At 41.6% G+C, this 16353-nt stretch overlaps 1 pseudogene across 1 annotated transcript; it reads right to left on the reverse strand.

The window, feature by feature from the left end:
* Positions 1 to 690: 690 nt before the first annotated feature.
* Positions 691 to 1382, reverse strand: LOC307176485 (acyl-protein thioesterase 1-like; annotated as a pseudogene). The gene has a single exon. The product of its transcript is annotated as an acyl-protein thioesterase 1-like (transcript).
* Between the last annotated feature and the right edge of the window lie 14971 nt (positions 1383 to 16353).

Raw genomic sequence — 16353 nt, forward strand, 5'->3', positions numbered from 1 at the left:
CATTTCTTCGCGCTGCTCTGTGGTGGCATTCCAGGGTAGCATTTGGCTTTGAATAAGCTGTCATTTTGTCCACCCATGACGGTTAGGAAACGCCCCACTGCTGAGTTAACAGAATTCTTTTTTTTTTTTGAAGACAGCAATATTACTATTTATTGACACTTAGAAGCATTATCCTATTATGAGGAATAATGTAATAACACCTCATTCTTATTATGTTTTATAATCATTAAGTACATATGAACACATATAATAAAAATACAGATACTGCATGGTGACTAAGTAATTTGGGAATAAGTCCAGCGTCTAAGTCACAGCACGCATAAACTGTTTATGTCTTAACTGCTCGCTTATACCTGAACAAGTTTTCATTAAGCATACTAATCATTTCCAAGTGATGTAATAAAAAGTCTGGTTGCCATATTTTATTATTTTTCTTAATTACATTTTGGGAGAAAATGCTAGCTGCTTCACCTATTTTAATACTCGTATATTCTGGATCATATTATACAAATACATACATAGAAACTTAAATGATCATAAATTTCCCATGAGGAGATTTATTTAGTCTGTGTATTTGCAAAACATTTTAACACTGCAAACATTAGAGGTTTCAAGATTGGGCACAGGAAAAAGTTTTACTCTACGATGATGATGCTGGTGTGCACTTCTCCACAAGGCCTCTTAGTGACATCAATCAATGGGAGGTAGGAGTTTATCAATGAACTGCCTGATATCCATCACTTCCTGTTCACATGAACTGTGCATCATGCCTCCATAGGTTTTGAAGGTTACATTGGCTGGATTTACCAATGTTTTTAGCCTTTCAGCAGTAAGAGAACCAAACATTAGGGGAACTAAAGGACCCAAATCTGCATGGCACTGAAGAACAGAAATGTCTCTATTCACACCACTGATAGGACCCTGCGGAAAGGAGGCCGCAGGGGCAGCCAGCAGCTGAGAGCGGTGACGCCGGCCAGCTTCTGCCGTGTGGTCAGTGCCGTGTACAGAAATAAAGCCCCTCCCTGAGAAAACCCTCCCAAAATCATTCTGTTAGAAGGAATGCCATTCTTCACCTCTTGCTCTATTGAAGCTTTTACACTTTCTGCTGCCTGTTTAATTCCAGTTTCATCTTCCTGGGAATCTAGTGAAAGCCCAATAATGTCAAACCAAGAAGGCATGGCCATGTTCATATTTAATGTTACAGGCATAACTGGTGCGTGCGGGCAGATGTGTTTGATGTGGCCGCTTCTGATACTTGCAAAGGCTTCTGCCCATCCATGCCCCGTGTCTCCCAATCCATGAAGGAAAATTACCGCGTCGGTGGCCTTCCGGACGGCGGGCACGATGGCGGGCACCGGGGCCGACATGTTACTGCCGCACATAACACCGGCTCTACCGACCTCGCGTCGCAAGCGGAAGGCGGAGCTGGCGCCAAGCCGCGGCCCAAGGGCGCAGGCTCAGGCGCGTGCGCACAACAGAATTCTTAAATGTGAGTGTCCCTGACTCCTCATTTTCACCCATATTCAGAAACTTTCATTAGGGTTAATGAAACTTGCGTGTTATTTTATTTATTCTTTTCCGGGCTGTCTGCAAAATATCTGCCTCTACATAGAACTCAGATGTTGGCTAAGTTTCAGGTCACATTTCAGTCCTTTCATCTGTAAAATGGTGTCACAATTCTCTCTTAATGCAAAATTATTTTACATTTTGGGTGAGGACATGACAAAACAAAACAAAAAAAAGAAAAGCTCATGACAATGTGTGTGGCATGACCTCTAACGCATAGTAGCCAGAATTCATGAGAGCTGGGCTGCTAATCACCCTGCACGAGAGTGAGGATGCTGCCATTGTAGAAATTGCTTGTAAAATTGCTAAAGTATCAATTTTAAGGTTTAGAGTGGAGAGAATCCCATCTAGGGTAAAAAGGACATCAAATTATTATGTAGACATTATTCTCATAAACTACTCATCTTCTAACTGGGAGAGGGCTTTGTACACATTGCAGAAAACTGATTGACAGGTGAGAAAGAGGATGCGATTAGGAAAGATGGGTGAATGGAAGTGGATAGTGTGGTAATTGCCTTCCTATAATACTGACTGTAATAATTTGACTATATGACCATTTTCTGCTCTGTAAAAACATACGTCACAAAAAAACCCTATTTCAGCCGAATTCTCTACACACGTATATATAATCCAAATGCCTCCATCTAAACTCTTGGAAAAAAATGAGTCAGAACAGCATAGATTTCAAATTGGAAACAAAATACATCAAAGTAATTCAGATTATTAAAATCCAAGATCAGTCATGTTGGGGTTAAAAATATTACTTTAATCTTCCCAACAAATTTTGTTATAGGATGTTCTTTTAGAATGTGGCAAAACAAACTCCTAAAACCGATCACCAGAATTAAAACAAAATAATTCGTGGGGCTTCCCTGGTGGCGCAGTGGTTAAGAATCCGCCTGCTAATGCAGGGGAAATGGGTTCGAGCCCTGGTCCGGGAAGATCCCACATGCCGCGGAGGAACTAAGCCCGTGCGCCACAACTACTGAGCCTGCGCTCTAGAGCCCGCGAGCCACAACTACTGAAGCCTGCGCGCCCTAGAGCCTGTGCTCCGCAACAAGACAAGCCACCACAATGAGAAGTCCACGCACCGCAACGAAGAGTAGCCCCCACTCACCGCAACTAGAGAAAGCCCGTGCGCAGCAACCAAGACCCAACGCAGCCAAAACAAAATAAATAAAATAAATAATAATTCGCAACACGGGAAGCCTGGCGAAACCCTCTTTTGCTCTACTATAAGTATTAATATGTTGTGCTTTAGGAAACTTCATGTATTTTACAGCTAATGCTAAATACGCCAGAAGTAATTGCATTATAATGTGTATATAAGAAACAAGAGGGACTTCCCTGGTGGTCCAGTGGTTAAGTGCCTTCCACTGCAGGGGACACGGGTTCGATCCCTGGTCGGGGAACTAAGATCCCACAGGCCGCGGGGCAACTAAGCCCATGTGCTCTAGAGCCTGCGCGCCACAACTAGAGAGAATCCCGCATGCCGCAACGAAGATCCGGCGTGCCGCAATTAAGACCTGATGCAGCCAAATAAATAAATAAATAAATATTTAAAAAAATTAACAAGAAATTTTAAGTTGGGGAGGAACCAAGAGGGTTTTCAAAGCTGAGTTTCTTCTTTTTGAATACAACCACAAGACTCATATGTCTTTTTCCTTCTCCATATGAAAGTAGAGTAATTCTGGTTGCTCTGTGTTGCCGTCTTTGAGACTTTGCTCCGAATGACTAGTCATAAGCAATTAAAATTTTTTTCTTTTTTTTTTACCCCAATGGCCTCTCTAGAGCATGCTTTGCTTCAAAACTGACTAATGTCAAGATTATCTACATCGTTAATGAACACAAGTGGCTTGAAATGTTATACAGGGAAATCTATTCCTCTTAAGAGCTAGATCAGGAACATAGCAACGGAGAAGATAAACCTTTTCATAATAACAAATGAACAACCATGGGAGAAAAGAGCTGAGATCTCTTTCTAGCACAAAACAAGAAACTAAACTATTAAAGGAAAAGAACTATTGTTAGTCCTATAACCTGAAATGTAAAGTGGGTCCTGAGCCTCACTTTCACTGTAATTTTCTAAACTTTTGGAAAATGGACTTTCTAAGCAGGGCATTCTGAATGTACACGTATAATGGACTTTACTAGGTAGATGCAATTGATGTTATGATTACTCACCAACATCTTTAGCTAGTGGAGGATCTGGGTAGCATTATTTTATACAGGTCAAAGCCCATTAAAAATAAACTCCAAGGTCAAATAACAAAATACATGTGAAAAATATTTTTTTAATGAATTTATTTATTTATTTTTGGCTGTATTGGGTCTTCGTTGCTGTGTGCAGGCTTTCTCTAGTTGCGGTGAGTGGGGACTACTCTTCGTTGCGGTGCGCAGGCTTCTCATTGCAGTGGCTTCTCTTGTTGCGGAGCACGGGCTCTAGACATGCGGGCTTCAGTAGTTGTGGCACATGGGCTCAGTAGTTGTGGCTCTCAGGCTCTAGAGCGCAGGCTCAGTAGTTGTGGCGAATAGGCTTAGTTGCTCCACGGCATGTGGGACCTTCCTGGACCAGGGCTCGAACCCGTGTCCCCTGCATTGGTAGGCAGATTCTTAACCACTGCACCACCAGGGAAGTTCCGTGAAAAATATTTTGAATGTTAAAAATGCAAGGCCAATGTAAGAAAGTATTGTGTTATGTCAAATATAGGGAGAACATATGGCTGTGGCTTGGGACTCATTTTTAGATGGAAGTTCCAGAGATATTTATTCTGAACAAAAATAACCAGTACATTTATCCTTTGCCATTGAATTTGAAGAAAGAGAAAGAGAGGAGAAAAGAAATTGAAATTTGTATTAGTCTGGACTCTGTTTTCAGATAACAGAAACTCAACTCCAACTAACTTAAGCAAAAAGGGAATTTACTGGCTCATGTAAAAGCGAAAGTCCAGGAGAGCTGGACCTAGGGACTCAAATATCATTTGGCCTCTCTCTCTCTCTCTCTCTCTTTCTCTCTCTGTCTCTGTCTCTGTCTCTCTCTCTCCACCTTCTCTTCCACTACCAATGCTCTTTCTTTAAGAGATAGAAAATATGGTAGAACCAATGAAATGTGTGTGCAAAATCTGAAGGATGGGCCAGGAGCCGATACTGAAGTTCAAATTCCTCTTTCTTGGGGGAACTCAGTCTTTTTTCTATTCAGCCTCTCAACTAATTGGATGAGTCCCACCTACACTATGGAGGGTAATCTGCTTTACTTAAGTCCACCTACGTAAATGCTAAGATCATCCGGAAATACCCTCACAGAAACTTCCAGAGTAATATTTGACCATGTATTTTAATTGGTTAATGTTAGACATAGGGTAATACCATATACTCTTAGTGGCTACATAGGCATGCCAATATCACTTCTTTTGTGATTACTAGTGCACTGACTTTATTCATACTGATCTGGGGGAGAGGGTGTCCGGGGGTACTGCAGTCTGAAAGGAGATCTTAGTTCTCTGACCCTTGAACAGGAATTGAACCTGGGGTGCGGTGGTGAAGGCACTGAACCCTAACAGCTAGACCACAAGGGCCAGCATAAAGGACTTGCACAGCCACAGATTTTGCTATCCAAGGTGGGGTCCTGGAAGCAATCCCCAGGATACTGAGGAAGGACTGAACCAACTTCACTCAGGCTCCCTCTGACTCTCATACCCTCTTTTTTTTTTTTTTTTTTGCTTTACTTCTCTCATCTATTTTATTTTTATCCTGCAATGTTTTACTTATATTTGAAAACTACCTAAATCCTTTTTGGAAGAAGGCAGAATATAAATGAACAAATAGTGCTTATTTTACAGGGTGAGTTCAGCTATTTTAGCCAATGCATTTTGTTCTCTTAATAAAATGCCCCATGAAAGAACCTTCTGGAGGAACCTTGTAGACAGACACACGTGCTAGGTAGAAGTTGCCTGACTCCTCAGTCTAGATTCTAGATTCTAGATCCCAGAGTAGGCAAAATCAGATAAGCAGCCCTCTCACAGGGATGTTTTTCAAATTTAGATAATAGATGCCTCTCTTTTAAAAGAAAATCATTATCACAGACCTTCATTACTGACATTTTAATTATAATATTACCTAAATATGTAAAGTCATAAAATGAGATAAAAGTTCCTTATATATATAGTTATTATATAGCTAAAAGCCAAAACAAATGTATTAATTAAATACCAGCAAAGCTACAAAACTAAAATTTCACAATTTTAATGTGATGAAGGATGCCATTTTGCAGAAATTAAATTTCAAGTGCAGCTTTCTAATTTATATATTTTTTGGTTTCCTGTTTTGTGACTTCCGTAATACTAATGTGGCTTCAATGATACTACTGCTAATAATTATTCACCTAAGTATATTTTCCAAGACAGTATTAACATTTTCAAAACTTTTTTACTTCAAAACAATCTTATACCTAAGCAAAACTATCAGTGAGAATTCCATGGATGTCAAACTTAAAAGTAGCTCTGTAAAACTGTCCCCTTCTAAGATAAAATTAACGTCACAATGTAATTGGAATATGTGTTAAATGGGTAACAAAACCAATTACTGCTTGAATAAGGAGCAGGAAAATGCTTCACTGTATATTTAGTATTATGCCTGCTGCTAATGAATTTTTGCAACTTGGTACTGACTGCAGTAGAGGGGATTCTTTTGAATGTAAAACTTTGACTATGGGATTAATGAATCAACTCTCTCAGCACTTTCCTCTTTTCAAACTCCTGCAAAATTTTTGTCTGAGAGCATCCTCATTGGAAGTACACGTGTTGCATGGATATACTCGGAATTCCGCGTGATTCTGGTAATAGTAATTTTTTTTAGATTATCATTGAAATTAAAATGTAATATTAAAAATAAAAAAAAAGACCCCAGACCCTAAGGAAACACGTGCAACCCACAGCTTGAGAAATACTGCCTTACAGAGTGCTTCTGTAGCAGGCTGACCCCTGGGAGATAGAACAGTAGCATCACTGGGTTGGGACAGAAGGGCCATCCTGAGCCCCAAGTCCAGGCTTCTTCCCTTCTTTTCCTCCTCACCCCTTGTCACCATTTGCCCCATGTGTGGATGGACCAACCCACAGCCCATCAGCTCCTGCCCTGGATGCAGAGACGTCATTGTCCAACTTTCCCAGATGGTCTGACAAAAAGAGGGCTGAGGAACACTTAGGCAGAGCTTCTCGCTCTGTGACGTGCATGCAGATCCCTGTAGATCTTGCTTAAATGCAGATTCTGACTCAATAGGTCTGGTGTGGGGCCCGAAATTGCATTTCTCACAAGTTCCCAGGATCCATCCAATCCCCCTGGCTTGTGGCCCACAGTTTGAGAAGTTTGAGTCTAGGGCCTGCCGGCCCTCTTCTGGGACGCCACTCAGAGTAGGCAAACTGTCCATGGTTTGCCCTAAGTTACTGGAAAGTTGCCTTAACACTGTGTTTTGCTTGGGACCATGGCATTTTGGCTTCTATGAAATGGAACAGAGACTTACTAAGCAGATTAAACAGATTACAACCATCTCATTTCAATTGGAGAGAAAGAAAGTTTCACCAGACCCAAAGGATCTTTGGATTATAGGGATTTTTCATACCACTAGTTGGTACGAAGTTTCTATAAGATTAACAGCCAAAGACTCAATATAGATAACTCTAGAAACTCTGAATTACTTTTAATTCTACTTGGTGGTAAATCAATAAATGGAATAATTTAGGAGTGAAGTGAGTGATTTTATTTTCCTTTTGCGTTGGATTTCAGTGAGTGCTGGGTAGCTTTAACGTACCATTATGTCAGCCTGCTCCCAGACTGATATTCATGGTTAGGAAATATTTTATTTTTAATTAAATGCTATATATTATTAGAAGAAACTCAGGACAAAGTTATCTCCCTTCTGTGAAGCCTATAAAAATCTCCTTGCGTCAGTTATAAATGTAGTTGGCTGTGAGTGACAGAAAATCCAGCCCACTGTGGCTTTAGCAGATGGTGGATTACTTTTCCCACATAGCAAGAATCCTGGAGGAAGGTGGCCTAGTATCGGTTCAGCAGCTCTGTGATGTCAGGGTCACTATCTTAGATTTATGACAGCAAAAGGGGGATAAGGACAGCATCAGCCTTATCCACTGATATAACCAGGAAAGCCAAAATTTCCCAGAAGCCCCCAGCAGACTTTTGCTGACACATTTTTGGCCAAAACTATGACACACAACCACTCCCTCCAAACCCCTAGTGATGGAGGCAAGGGAGAAGTTTGGAAAAAGATGATGGATTAGTCATCCAATTGTTTTTTCAATCTCAAATTTCTCTTCTGCTTAACTGAAAAGGAGAATATTGTTTATCTCTATTTTATGCTACTTCTCTATTGGCAGAAATTGTGATGGTTTAAAAAGTATGACAGATATATGAAATTTCTGAAAAAAATCACAGAGTCCAAAGATTCCTCATCAATATGAAAAGTGGAACATAAAAGAATTCCCTTACTTGACACTCCTTCTAAGGACATGGGATGCAGTCCTAAGGTGAAAGGTCATAAACACCTCTAGGTCCTCTGTCCTTCCCTGGTCTTATCATGGCAGGTCCTGGCTCCCAGTGGGTCCACCCGTTGCTGGAGACCTCAGTACAATGGCTTCCCCTTCCTGCTTGCCCATCCTCAGTAAGGAACCAAGAAAGAACATTGCAAAGATTCCAGGACTTGTTCAGTCTTCAATTACTTGACCTCCTCTTTGTTTGTTTTCTGTTGTTGTTGTTTTTTGTTTTTTTGCGGTACGTGGGCCTCTCACTGCTGTGGCCTCTCCCGTTGCGGAGCACAGGCTCCGGACGCGCAGGCTCAGCGGCCATGGCTCACGGGCCCAGCCGCTCCGCGGCATGTGGGATCCTCCCGGACCGGGGCACGAACCCGTGTCCCCTGCAACGGCAGGCGGACTCTCAACCACTGCGCCACCAGGGAAGCCCCTCCTCTTTGTTTTGACGCTTTGATGTGATACCGTAGTTCTTAGCATTAAACCCTACATATTCGATAAATTTGTTTTGAACTGGCCATGGATTCTTGGCTCTATCCTTAATTTCAAATTCTGTTTATAAACACCAAGGTTCTTAGTGACTCTTTTTTTTTTTTAATAACCTATTTCATTGTTGAAACACTATGAAGGGCTTTTTATTCTTGAAGATTTTTTTTGATGTGGACCATTTTTAAAGTCTTTATTGAATTTGTTACAATATTGCTTCTGTTTTATGTTCTGGTTTTTTTGGCCACGAGGCATGTGGGATCTTAGCCCCCCGACCAGGGATCGAACCTGCACGCCCTGCGCTGGAAGGTGAAGTCTCAACCACTGGACCGCCAGGGAAGTCCCTCTTAGTGACTATTTCTAAGGAAGGATCAATTTGGCTGCTATGCATTTGTCTGCTAGGAGAGTCTTCTGTTTTCCAGTTTTACCAGGAATTCTGCACTTCCTATCTTTTTTGCGGAACTGAGATGTTGGATGGCTGCTCTTATGACGTTAGGCTGACCTATCAATGGATCTCTTAGTTCACTTGTACGTCAGGCAGTGCTGTACAGGATGTTGGTGCTCTAGCTCATACTTCTTGTCCGGTCCCCATCACCTCCAGATGTCAGCCTCAAACAAGATAGGAAATATTTAACCATATTGCCAGCTTTTTTTTCATCGTGTCTAGGACCTCTGTTACTGAAGAACTACTGGACTCTAATCACACAAAACTGTAATTGCAGTAGAAGGAGAAAGTCTATTAATATATATTTAAATATATAACAGCTTTTTGAGATTTATTTGAATGAGTTATTCTTTTAGAGGTGTTTTAAAGAAGATAAGGGGAGGGCTTCCCTGGTGGCACAGTGGTTGAGAGTCCGCCTGCCGATGCGGGGGACGCGGGTTCGTGCCCCGGTCCGGGAAGATCCCACATGCCGCGGAGCGGCTGGGCCCGTGAGCCATGGCCGCTGAGCCTGCGCGTCCGGAGCCTGTGCTCCACGACGGGAGGGGCCACAACAGTGAGAGGCCCGCATACCGCAAAAAGAAAGAAGAAAAGAAGATAAGGGGAAAGAATTCAGAGATAGGACCCTTCACGTAAGGAGTTCAGATCTTGGAGCATCTGGATGAAAGAGTTCCGAGCAGGGAGTCTTACCTGGGCCACTTTAAATCTTACGGTATGGATGGAGCTGAGTCTGCCTACTTTACCAGTGTTTACAAGACATGGTCCCATCCACAGGATGAGCAAAAAGATGCTGCACGAGGGACCCTACCATGGAGTAGCTTGAAACACCACAAGTGTCTAGGGGTGGGGGAGATGCCCAGAGGAGGAAGTGAGGAACTCGGAAGAAAAACTGAATCTGCCCCTCCATTTTCCTTGGAGGGAGCCCCGATAGTTTCTTTTACTAAGTACTTTCAGAGGGTAAAGGCTATAATTTCTGTGGAAAGAAAGAAAAATTGTGAATTAAAAACCAGATTTTCTGTACGTCAGCGAGATTTCAATTTAAAAAGAAGAAAATTGTGTAAAAAAATCAGATTTTTCTCTCAACCCTCTGACATAGTAATTTCTTAAAAAGAGCAGATTTCGGGGGACTCAACCTTTCTGCCTTACTTGGGACAACAGAAAATGTTCCCTTTTAGTAGATGCTTATGATGGTGATAGCGGTGAAAATATGAGCGCCTCTTTCTAAACAGAAAGCATTTCACTAGCAAACCAATCGAAAAGAATATAAACCAGATATCTAAAGATTGAAAGAAACGTAGAAAGGGTAGTAGTGTCAGGATATTTGGAAATGACAAAAATGGGATGACTGCTTAAGTGCATACAGTGGCAAAAATATACCCTTGCTCTCTGGAGCAGCAAACAAAGATGTGTCAGCTTATGGAACAAGGAAATGATGGGTCTCTAAACACTACTTTGATGAGCCACAGCTGGTGACTCTGTTCTGTGGATGGCGTTTCAGAGTGTTTTTAATGTGCGTGCGTGTGCTAAAGTATCAGGAGTTGAATTTAACCACCTGCTAGGGCTTGGGGGGATTTATCTCCCCCAGATCCAATCGTGGCCCTCAGAACCTCTAGGAGTCGTGAAATCGTACTCATTTGCATTGGAAAGGACTTTAGAAGTTCTCTAGTGAAGTATTTCCTGACTTTTTTTGAGAATCAGAACCCCTTTTAACCTTAAAAAAAGGCTTCAAGGATCTCCACGCGCTAGTAGTTGTACTTCTAATATCTGTTCTTTGAGAAAATGCAAAATGGCAAAAGACTTTTATAAATTTAGTGATATTCATAATTAATTTGTACTCTATTAATCATAAAAGCATCTGCAAAATTTGAAAAAGAGTAGTATATGTACTCACCAGACATATTTTTCATTCCGTCTAAAAGCAACACTTGTGTCTGTGGATTCAGACTCTTAAAATAACTCCACTGCTCACCACCCGATCCCTGGAGGGTCTTTCATTCACAAACTGGGAAATCCAGCTCCAAGAAAATTGCCCTACTGATGCTCTACAACAGTCTTGCCAAGTTATTGTCCAGCCTGTACTTGAAACCCTTCAGTGATGGGGAACTCACTACTTGAAAAGCTGTCTCATCCTGTCTTTGAATCAAGACTATTAGATGATTAGACTTCATTATCTTGAACTCAAGTTCTTATTACTTACATTACTTGCTTCTAACTGTTTCCTTAGGTCATGCAGACAAATCTAGCCCCTCTTCCACACACAGCCCTTCAAAAATTGTAGACGGTGCTGTTACCTTCCCTGAGCTGTCTCTTCTCCAAGCCACACGTATCTGGTTCCATGGAGTATTTCTTAGTGTATTCTTTTGGTTTTTTGTTTGTTTGTTTGTTTGTTTTTTTGTGGTACGCGGGCCTCTCACTGTTGTGGCCCCTCCCGTCGCGGAGCACAGGCTCCGGACGCGCAGGCTCAGCTGCCATGGCTCACGGGCCCAGCCGCTCCGCGGCACGTGGGATCTTCCCGGACCGGGGCACGAATCAGTGTCCCCTGCATCGGCAGGCGGGCTCTCAACCACTGCGCCACCAGGGAAGTCCTCTTAGTGTATTCTTGAAAAGTTCTTAGTGTTAACATTTGAAATTGATATTGTGATGATATTACCTCTGAATCAAGTCCTTGTCCCTTTTCCACCATCTTTAATTTCACCCTGTTGTAACGGCCCATTTGTTCTCCAGGCTAGTGGGTACCACACTAGAAAGGGAACAATTCAAGCGCTGAAGCTAGCAAATAGATATGATTTTGTTTTTCTGTGAACAAGAATTAAAAGGAAGAAGATAAGGGGTTTTGTTTGTTTGTTTTTGTTTTGTTCACGTTATCATTTCCTTTTCCAATTTCATTTATTTAGTGTTGCATTGTGCAGAAGCGTGTGTGGCAGGACCGTGGGGAGTTGGGGCCAGAAGATCCGTGTTTAAGTTCAGCTGCTGCCTCGCTGACCTCGGATGGCACTGGGAAAAGCCCTTAACGTCCCTGGAATCCGTTTCATCTTCTGTAAAATCGATGGAGTAATTCGGATGCTGTTAATTTGCCTAATGCTTCAGTGTTATAACCTATCTCCCCACGTGGGGCAATCACGCGGCCTCTGAGCCTCAGTTTCCTCATTATTGAGCTGTACTTTGCAAAGGCGTTCTAAAGATTAAATAAGATAATGATGTGAAGCCCCATAAAAAGCACGTAAGCAAAGGTAGCTCTTGCTAGCACTAACTTCTCTGGACTGTAGAAAACGAACTGCAACACCTGCCCAGCCTGCCCACCCATCCCACTGATGGAGAGATTGACTCTCCATCAGTCAGTCTCCCAGATCTGAGGCTGTGCTCATGCGATGTGGCTGCCATGTGCCACTGGGCCGAAGGTGCCACTGGGCCGAAGGTGCCAGCTGCCTCTCCACCCTGCACCCCGCTTTCCCACACAACCCGCAATCCCCAGCAGCCTGTATTTCCAGTTTCTCTTTTGTCCCAGTAAGTGGACCAGCCCACCCTCAACCCTGGTTATAAGCTGAGACTTAACGGAGTCATTTCTCAGGACCTAAGCTCCTCTCTTTTTTTTTTTTTTAACATCTTTATTGGAGTATAATTGCTTTACAATGGTGTGTTAGTTTCTGCTTTACAACAAAGTGAATCAGTTATATATATATACATACGTTCCCATATCTCTTCCCTCTTGTGTCTCCCTCCCTCCCACCCTCCCTATCCCATCCCTCTAGGTGGTCACAAACCACCGAGCTGATCTCCCTGTGCCATGTGGCTGCTTCCCACTAGCTATCTACCTTACGTTTGGTAGTGTATATATGTCCATGCCACTCTCTCACTTTGTCACAGCTTACCCTTCCCCCTCCCCATATCCTCAAGTCCATGCTCTAGTAGTTATGTGTCTTTATTCCCGTCCTACCCCTAGGCTCTTCATGACATTTTTTTTTCTTAGATTCCATATATATGTGTTAGCATACGGTATTTGTTTTTCTCTTTCTGACTTACTTCACTCTGTATGACAGACTCCAGGTCCATCCACCTCACTACAAATAACTCAATTTTGTTTCTTTTTATGGCTGAGTAATATTCCATTGTATATATGTGCCACATCTTCTTTATCCATTCATCTGTTGATAGACACTTAGGTTGCTTCCATGTCCTGGCTATTGTAAACAGAGCTGCAATGAACATTTTGGTACATGAGTCTTTTTGAATTATGGTTTTCTCAGGGTATATGCCCAGTAGTGGGATTGCTGGGTCGTATGGTAGTTCTATTTGTAGTTTTCTAAGGAACCTCCATACTGTTCTCCATAGTGGCTGTATCAATTTACATTCCCACCAACAGTGCAAGAGTGTTCCCTTTTCTCCACACCCTCTCCAGCATTTATTGTTTCTAGATTTTTTGATGATGGCCATTCTGACCGGTGTGAGATGATATCTCATTGTAGTTTTGATTTGCAACTGACAAAGGATTAATCTCCAAAATTTACAAGCACCTCATGCAGCTCAATAACAAAAGAACAAACAACCCAATCCAAAAATGGGCAGAAGACCTAAATAGACATTTCTCCAAGGAAGATATACAGATGGCCAACAAACACATGAAAGAATGCTCAACATCACTAATCATTAGAGAAATGCAAATCAAAACTAAGCTCCTCTCTTAAAGGTCAAAGTCCCGTCTAACAGGAGCTGAGTCTGTTTCCCATCTCTCCGCAGCATGTCATTATGCACTTCGGCTCTTGAAGTGTCTCCCACTGTGACTGATTTGCCTCACACCCGTTTCTCTCTCTGCCTTTTCTCATGCCCGGTACCCTGGTAGCCTCTCGGTCTTTTTATACTACTTTCTCCCTTGAGCAACCTTATGCACTTTAACAACGGTAGCCGTGATCTAGAAACTGATAATTCCCGAACCACTGTAACAAGTCCTCCCTAACTCCAGACCCAGAAGGCCTTCAAACTGCACATGTCCCACCGCATCTTGTTCACTTCCTTCCTCCTGTGTTCCCCAGCTCTGTGAATGGAACCATCACCCACCCACGGACCGCCAAAGCAGAAAATTCAGTGACCACCGACCCTGCTTTTTCCTACTGCCCCAACTGTTATTCCATCTGTCTCTACATTTTATCAATTTTAATTCTTTCCCATCTTTTCACTATGCTTAGTTCAAACTCTCACAATGTTTCATCCAATTTCTGTAACCTCCAAACTGGTCTCTCTCGTAGCCACCCTCCCTCCTGGGCTAGAGATATCGTTCTTTTTTAAAAAAAATTTATTCTTTATTGAAGTATGGTTGATTTACAATGTTGTGTTAATTACTGCTGTACAGCAAAGTGACTCGGTTATAAATATATATACGTTCTTTTTCATATTCTTTTCCAGTATGGTTTATCACAGGATATTGAATATTGTTCCCTGTGCTATAAAGTAGGACCTTGTTGTTTATCAGAGATATCTTTTTAAAACAGAGAATTCACAATCCCACCTTGCTTAAGTCTTTGACAAATGTCCTTTGCCAAAAATCATCAGTGAAGCATTCCACATCCTTCACAATTTATCCTTTGATGCTCACCCCTTGCCGAATGTCCCTGGGACCCAGGCTGAGTGCCATGTGGTTTCTGTTTAGTTTGCAGTTCAGTTCATCAACCAATCACTTTCAGTCACACGGCCTCTCTTCTGCCGAACAGCCCGGCTCTGCTTGAATTGTTTAGCGTATGCAGGTGATTCAATCTCAGAAAATTTCTTTGGGTGGATATTTTTAGTCATCAAATGACAGAAATACTCTACGCATTAATCATAGAGTTTATAAAATTTTAGAGCAAACCTATAACTACCTGATGGCATCTCAGAAATGTTTGATAGAACAATGGCATAATGATGTCAGCAGAGCAATTCGCAAAACTTTTTCCAGTTAACATTGAACTCTTATTTGTCCAAGCTAAGGGAAGGATATAGTACAAATAACTTACAGCATTAAGTATAGAAATACACTTTTTTGTTGTATAATACATTATTTTTTTTCCATCTTCCAGAGTAGCTTTGGCTAGGTTGATAAATTAATTCCTAATCCCAGGTATCAAGTCGCTAATGCTAAATTAGGGAGTGACTCAAAAGTATGGGAATTTCGGGCATCAGGTTAACCAGGAGACGACATTTGTTGCAGATAATGTAAGTTTACAACAATAATTTGGACTGAGAATGTGTTTTTTCTGTCCTCACTTGACTGTTGACTTGCTTATGTTTTATACAGTCACGCCTTATGTCTTAGCTAAAGATTGTCATTAAGGCTATACCGGCAACCTGCCTCCTGATATATGCTCTATACAGCTAGGGATGCAGAAAGTTGGTGCTTTTTGGTTTCTTTGTCGTTATGTATAGGTCAGATGTAAAGCACATTCATGCACCAAAGTCTACAAAATATAGTCATTGTTGAAGTGAGAGGTCATTCTATTTTTACTCACTTTCACTTTAATTGCAAATTGTTAGTGCAGGAATTTCCACAAAAGGGTTATGCAAGCATGCCCAAATTGCTTGAAATATTTTCCACTTCTCTGACTTCCCATGGGAAAAGCCACTAGGTTGCATTTGTGGCATCTCAGTTGGTTCAAGCAGCCTAATTGGGATTTAGAAGCTTTAAACTATACAGGTTTACAAAGGGACATCCAGGATTGGAACTCCTGTCTTCATTCCCTCCCTGGAATCTGGAAATGTGTAAATTACCCATGTAACATACAATCTGAACAATGGTGGCTGACATCCAACTTTTGTTTGTTTGTTCACCATCCTATTTTTACATTTATTCCTTAAAATGATTTTTCAAAAAGGTTTGAACTGTTTGCCTGGAATTTCATCAGGAAGCAAAGTACACTGTTGTGTTCTTTAAAAAAAGGGGGGGGGGTTCACCTCTCATATGGGAGAAATATACTCTTGGGCACAGGTAACTTGCTTGTCTCTTGAGCAGAAGCACATAATCATTCTGTCCCATCTGTCAGAGCCACTTAATTGCAAACACAGGCCCTTTTGCAACATAGTGAACCAATGCAGAACAATGAATTAAAGCTCAGAAGAAAATAGTTGTTTAAAGGTATATACTCCACTCAAGGAATAAAACTCTTACTGCGATGTAGCTTTGATTGTCTCTTGTATATACCCCCATCCATGTACCCATGCAAATTTCATTTGTCCTACTTTTCAATTTCTGCTGTCTAATATTCAGTATAATTTAAAATCGTCAGGGAAAAGAGCCAAAGTAAGCAATTAATTCACTGTTTGCCTCTCAAACTTTAGTGTGCTGATAAATCGCCAGGG

The sequence above is a fragment of the Stenella coeruleoalba genome, assembly GCF_951394435.1.
Source record: "Stenella coeruleoalba genome assembly, chromosome: 18".
Classification (NCBI taxonomy): Eukaryota; Metazoa; Chordata; class Mammalia; order Artiodactyla; family Delphinidae; genus Stenella; species Stenella coeruleoalba.